Source organism: Chiloscyllium plagiosum, unplaced genomic scaffold, assembly GCF_037043375.1.
Source record: "Chiloscyllium plagiosum isolate Xiang-an unplaced genomic scaffold, Cpla_swu_hap1 HiC_scaffold_44, whole genome shotgun sequence".
NCBI classification, from domain to species: domain Eukaryota; kingdom Metazoa; phylum Chordata; class Chondrichthyes; order Orectolobiformes; family Hemiscylliidae; genus Chiloscyllium; species Chiloscyllium plagiosum.
Genome location: NW_028270182.1, coordinates 18,232,768 through 18,240,138, shown reverse-complemented (window position 1 = coordinate 18,240,138; position 7,371 = coordinate 18,232,768).

Below are 7,371 nucleotides of genomic sequence, written 5' to 3'. Positions count from 1 at the left end.
AAACTAACAGAATTATGGTTGCTGGCCCCAAAGTGCTCCCCCATTGACACCTCAGTCACCTGTCCTGCCTTATTTCCCAAGAGTAGGTCAAGTTTTGCACCTTCTCCAGTAGGTACATCCACATACTGAATCACAATATTTTCGTGTACACACTTAATAAATTCTTCTCCTTAACACTAAACCCTTCACACTGTGGCAGTCCCAGTCTATGTTTAGAAAGTTAAAATCCCCTATATAAATACCCTATTATTCTTACACGTAACTGAGATCTTCTCACAAACTTGTTTCTCAATTTCCATCTGACTTTTTGGGGGGTCTATAATACAATCCCAATAAGGTGATCATCCTTTCTTATTTCTCAGTTCCACTCAAATAATTTCCCTGGATGTATTTCTGGGAATATCCTCCCTCCTACAGCTGTAACGCAATCCCTTATCAAGTTTGACCATACCATCGACAAAAAGAGCAGTACTGTGGTTCCTGAGATTGTGTGGATTTTAGAGAAAATTCGTTCCTCATGTTCGCAGTGTGGCTGCTCCACTCACTGAATTGTTAAAGAAAGGCAAGAGGTTTCAGTGGACAGCAGACTGTCAGAAGGCATTTGACAGCCTAAAAGCTGTGTTAACCACTGCCTCAGTATTAGCCACACCTAATTATGCAAAGCTATCAATGCAAGTGATGTGGGTGTCGGTGCTTTGCTCTTGCAAGAAGACGACGAGAAGATAGAAAGATCTATCAGTACTTTCTCCGGAAAGTTGAACATTCATCAATAGAAGTATTCGCTGTTTGAGAAGGAGACTTTGAGCTTCGAGTTGGCATTACAACATTTCATATTTATGTTACCAGTAACGCACATGGGACAATTATATATGCAGATCATATCCCATTGAAGTTTGTGGAGAAATTTAAGGACAAAAGTGCCAGACTCTTTCGATGGAGCATGTTGGTAGAGCCATTCAATTTGGAAATTGTGGCAGGATGAGAAAGTATGATTGCTGACGCATTGTCAAGACTCGAATAAAATGCAGAGGCGTTCGGTGGCAGGAGTACAACAGTGGAGGTGGGATGTAATAGCGCATGTTTGCATGTTTAAAGTCAATGTATTGTATATGTGTGTTTTAGAGTACTAACCAATTTATTTTAAGCGGTTTTAAAATGAAGTGATATTTAGATATCGATACTTTTTTAGTAGGGAGGTGTGATGGAGCTGATCCTAGAACAAAATTAGGTTGTCCTTGGGTTTTCTTTTTCAGAGAGGTTGTAAATGACCCACGTTCTGAAATGTCTGAGGTTGGATAAATTCTAGGGGCAATTTGCTTACAGCTAGCAGATGCTGCCTCAGACAGAAGACTTTCAAGTTTAAATTGGAACACTTGTATAATGAAGGGGGAGTGGCCTGTTCTCTCAGCTCAGCTATTCGCTGGTCTGGTTTGAATGTGCGTGTGTGTGTTTGTTTGTGTGTGTGTTTGTTTGTGTGTGTGTGTAGAAAAGCTGCTGGACCATCTCTGTCTGTCTCTCTCTTTCTCTCTCTCTGACTTTATTGTTGTAAGATCTTGTGTTGCATTTTACCTTTTCTGCCAAGGGGTGTTTATGGGGATTGTTCCAAGTATTTTGGAACAGCAACAAGAAGTTGGGATAATATGTTGGGTTGTCAAATAAGGTAAGTTATTCGGTATTCTGTTTTCTGTTCTTGGTGCTATGAAGGTGTAGAGGTACTTCATAACATTGTGTTTCATTCATAATCTTATCAATAAATTCTGTTTTGTTTAAAACTAAGTAATCTGACCAGTTGATTCCATGCAATATCCATGATGTATTTGTTTAAAATCAAATAGCAAAGTTAGGGTCTGGGCTACCTTCTTGAAATGTTTTTGAGGGGTCTGGCCTGGTCCACCACACTCTGCATTAATCACTGCTATCATCTATTTCAGTACCTTTTAGCCCCATCATTGAACGCTTCCATCTTCCTTCATCAAAGTCACAAAAACGCAAAGGCAATTATGTTTTCCTGTCCTGCCACATGTATATTTTTAGAATCGAATGGCTGCAATAATAATCTCTGTATAACCGGTCTGGAAGACTTGTCCTTCAATTTCTCTAACATCTTTATGGAGTTATGATCAGTATATATAATTATCTCAGACACCCCCGGTGGTATAAATATTGAAATGTTGCAACATCAAGCTCAAAGTTTCCTTATCAATCACAGAATCTCTGTTGATGTTTGTTCAATTTTCAGGAAAATATCCACCAGGTATTTCTATCATCGCATTGTCTTACAATGAACATAGAACATAGAACAGTACAGCACCATACAGGCCCTTCGGCCCATGATGTTGTGCCGGCCATTTAACCTACTCTAAGATCCGGCTAACCTGCATACCCTTCATTGTATTAACTTCCAAGTACCTATCCAAGAGTTGCTTAAATGTGCCTAATGTCTCTGACTCTACTACCACTGCCAGCAGTGCATTCCACACACCCACCACTCTTTGTGTAAAGAACCTAGCTCTGACATCTCCCCTAAACCTTCTTCCAATCACCTGAAAATTATGCCCCCTCATGTTAGAAATTTCCACCATGGGAAAAAGTCTCTAGCTATCCACTCTATCTATGCTTCTCAACGTCTTGTACATCTGTATCAAGTCACCTCTCCTCCTTCTTCACTCCAATAAGAAAAGCTCTAGCTCCTGAACGTTTCTTCATAAGAATGCCCTCCAGTCCAGGCAGCATCTTTGTAAGTCCTTTCTGCACTCTCTCTAAAGCTTCCATATCTTTCTAATAATGAGGTGACCAGAACTGAACACAGTATTCAAAGTGTGGTCTAACTAGGGTTCTAACGCCAACACACCATTCGGCTTCTTAACAACCCTATCAACTTGGGCGTCAATTTTGAAGGATCGATGGACATGGAATCCAAGGTCCCTCTCTTTCTGCACACTGCAAAGAATCCTGCGTTTAACCCTGTAATCTGCATTCAAATTCAACATTCCAAAATGAATCAGTTCATACCTTTCCAGGTTGAACTCCATCTGCCACTTCTCAGTCAGTTCTGCATCCTGTCAATATCCCGTTGCAATCTACAACAGCCCTCTACCATATCCACAACTCCACCCACCTTCATGTCATTGGCAAACTTCCAAACTTCCACCTCTTCATCTAAATCATTTATAAAAATCACAAAGAGGAGAGGTCCCAGAACAGATCCCTGTGGAATACCACTGGTCACTAAGCCCCAGGCTGAAAACGTTCCATCTACTACCACCCTCTGTCTTATATGGGCCACCCAATTCTGTATCCATGCAGCCAGATTTCCCTGTATCTCATGCCTCCTTACTTTCTGAATAAATGTACCGTAGGGAACCTTATTAAAAACCTTGCGAAAATCCATATACACAACATCCACTGCTCTACATTCATCAATGTGTTTTGTCACATCCTCAAATAATTCAATGAGGCTTGTGAGGCATGACCTGCCTCTCACAGAGCCATGCTGACTATCTCTAACCAAACTATGTTTCATTGACTCATCTCCTTGCAAGAGTACAGCATCCGACCCCCACATCACCCGCATCGATGTCCATCTTGAATGGCTTTGCGTAATTAGATGTGGCTAACATTGGGGCAGTGGTTAACACACCCTTCAGGCTGTCAAATGCCTTCTGACAGTCCGCTGTATACTGACATTTTCTGCATTTCTTCAATAAGTCAGTCAGTGGAACATTTATGCTGCTGAAATTCGGTTTTGACCTGATGGCATGTGTCAGTTAGCTCAGCTGGTCTGTTTTGTGATTCAGTGTGTCCTGCCTCTCCTCTCCCCCCCCCCCCCCCTGCCCCCAGACGTTTGCCAGGGAGCAGACATTGTACCAAGCTCCCTGGAAATCTGATAGATTTCAAGAAGATCATTCGAGGAAAGATATGGTGACATGAGAGACTGTGCAGGGGAGGTTAGCCAGCCTGGGCTGGAGGGTTTGAACGATGAGGAAAGAGGCAATAGGCTGGGGACTGTTTTCCTTGGAGCAGCAAAGGTGAAAAGGGAACATTTTAGAATCGTACAAGGTGACGAGGGACATAGATAGGGTGAAGAGGAAGCACTTGTAGTGGGGTCATTAACTGAGGGAGGGGGCCATCAATTTCACAGAAGGGATAGGAGGCAGAGAGGAGAGTTGTGACAAATTCTTTTTCACTCTGAGGGTGGAATGAGTCTGCGACTCCCTCCCTGAAAGCGTGGTTGTTTCACAAACTCTTTCAGTACATAAGCCGCATTGGGCGGGTCTCTTAAGTTGCAATGGTAGCATCCGTACCTTTGGGCCAGGAGACTCCCAGGTTCAAACCACTGCAGGATATCAATCATCTGAGCAGGATGATTTTTTTTTCAAAGAAGATCTATCAGAAGTATTTAGATATTCACTTGCTGTGCCACTGCCTTCAGGATGATGGGCTAAAAGCTGCAAAATGCAGTTTCGTTGCAGTCAGATCTTTGAGGATTGGCGTGCACACAATGGGCTGAACGGCCTCCTTCTGTGCTGTAAATGTCTGTGAGTGCATTACATTACATGAACGATTCTGCAACATTTAGACCGCCTTTTGATTACTATCCTAGGATTATTCCTTGTCCCCGTTTCTCTCTTCAGCTGATTCGCAAAACAAAATATCTGACCTTTTGTGATTACGAAAGAATCTTAGCATAGTACATAATGTCTTTCGCTCTTTAGAGATGTGTCTGAGTGCAAGCGAGTAGCTGAATGTGTTTGTTTAATGACGGTGATTAATCCCAATTCCCATGGGGCCATGATTGACACAGGAGAGCGTTCCCGGTATAATATCTACGAGGAATCCTCTCTGACTGTCAGTAGAATCCTTATTTCTCCTTGAATGTGTTTCGAGGACTGAAGCACCATGCTGGAATTATACAGAAGCTCAGATCCCAGCCAAAATGAGAAGACAGGCTGGTCCTTGATTGCACTGCTCAGGATACAGTTTGTTTTTCGGGATATACAGAAACTGTACTATCCCATCCTGGCTGCTTTTGCTGGCCCTTGTAAGTTACTCTTCCCAGATTTTATCTTTCCAACGCATTTTAATGTTGCGATGGCTACTTCTGTTTACTATCCATCAGTCGGAAGGCTAGATTACCTTGGAATGTCAAAGTCTCATGTTGTAGATTGTGGGAGATCTCTGTATTTGGATGGCTGTTACTTTCATTTGTGATCGAGTGTCCGGGGAGAGACTGGATTGGTTTCCTGGGGTTTGTAAGAATGGCGGGGAAACTCCGTGACATCTACAAAATTAGAAACAAATTTCACATGGTTAAGGCAAGATCGAAGGTCCCGATGACCTGGGAATCCAGAACCAGGGGGTCACAGTCTAAAGATCAAAATCCCAAAGGTGCTAAAGGTGAAATCGAGCAGATTGGTCTGTAAGAATGTCTATAAGAAGTATTTAGATTGTTACGACAGGGGATAAACCCCCTGCTAATTTAAACCAACAACACAGAAATGATTTATCCCATCTGTGAAAACTCAAGAGGCAAAGAACTATTTAAAGTAAAAAGTAACAACTTTATTTCTTAAAGTCGAACAGAGAATAATACACTAACAATTATTTACAACTCATTTCTCTAACCTATCTTTTACCTATCCTTACATAATACTAATATGATAAAACCCCTGATTAAGATTTAACAAAATCCAAATTTCAAAACCAGCCAGCTGTCGAATCTTCTCTTGGCATCTTCCTCTGTAGATTATCTTCTTCTTAGGGATGTCTGTTTCACAGGTCACTGATCGACAGAGGTACCTTTAAGAGAGCTAATTTTCCAGGGAGTCTGCAGATGTTGAAGGCTTGGCAGTTCTCTCCCCAGTTGTTTAATTTTCCCCTACCTTATACTCCCAATGCATTGGATTGTGTCATTGGGTTTTACTATTGTCAATATATTAAGTTCAAACTTGATTGGAGTTTGGTATTTTTGGAGTATAATTTAAACTAATTGGCCTAATTTGAATTTTTTTGCGTCTCCAGGCAACCAGCTACACTGGCTACTGAACAAAAAGGTTACATTGTATATTGTTCAGAACACTCGGTGCTGTCAGGTAGTTCTGCTAGATTTTAACTTTCTTAAAGGTACAATGCACTTCTACACCTTCATAACAAGATATTCACTTGCTTTGCCATAGCCTTCAGGATTGACCACAATGCCTGGTGGAAGCAGATAATTGCCACTTTCAGTCAAAGTATTGAATACAAGAGCAGTGAAGTTATTAGAGATCTACATATAACGTTAGCCAGGTCACAGCTGGAATATTGTGTTCAGTTCTGGTCTCCACATGATAGGAGGGATGTGATTGCATGGGAGAGGGTGCAGAGGAAGTTCATCAGTATGTTGCCTGGGCTGGAGTAAATCAGCTATAGAGAGAGACTGGAAACGTTTTCGTTAGAGCAGAGAAGGCTGGGGGGAGTGAGGGCTGAAGGGATGGATGGATTGCCAAGATTGATCTTCAGTCCTGAAGCGTATAGATAGGACAAACCCTTTCCCTTTAGTACAGGGGTTAATAACTAACAGACATGGTTTTAAAACAAGAGCAGGAGGTTGAGAGGGGATTTCAGTAGAAATAACAGAACCCCTGCTGTGCAGAAAGAGGCCATTGGGAACATAGAGTTTGCACTGACCCACCCTGGATGTTTGGGGCAATTTAGCATGGCCAATCCACCCACGCTGGGCTGATCTTCAGGCTATAGGAGGAGAAGAGAGCACTCGGAGTAAACCGACACAGACACGGGGAGAATGTACAAACTCCACACAGGCAGTCGCCCAAGGGCTGGAATCAAACTCAGATACCTGGCGCAGCGAGGCAGCAATGTTAATCCCTGAGCCACCTTGAAAGATGTCCAAACCCACAGGATTGTACCTATCTGGAACTCACTGCTAAAAAGGTGATTGAAGCAGGTACTATTTAGATGAGCAGTTGGGGTCTGATGACATGCAAGGCTACACCCAAGTACTGGGAAATGGAATTATAGTACTTTGCTTCAGTGTGCAATAGTGAGAGGGACCTTGACGTTTCTGAGGACAGCATGAAACAGACTGATATGCTAGACAGGTTAATGTTAGGAAGGAGGATATGCTGAGAAGTTTGAATAACATAAGGATAGATAAACCACCGGGCCAGACAGGATATACCCTTGGTTACTACAGGAAGTCAGGGAAGAGATTGCTGCTCTTTTGGCAATGACCTTTGCATCATCATTGCCCATTGGAGTAGTGCCAGATGATTGAAGGGTGGCAAATGTTATTCCCTTGTTCAAGAAAGGGAACAGGGATAATCCTGGGAATTACAGATCAGTTAGTCTAACGTTCATGGTGGGCAAAGT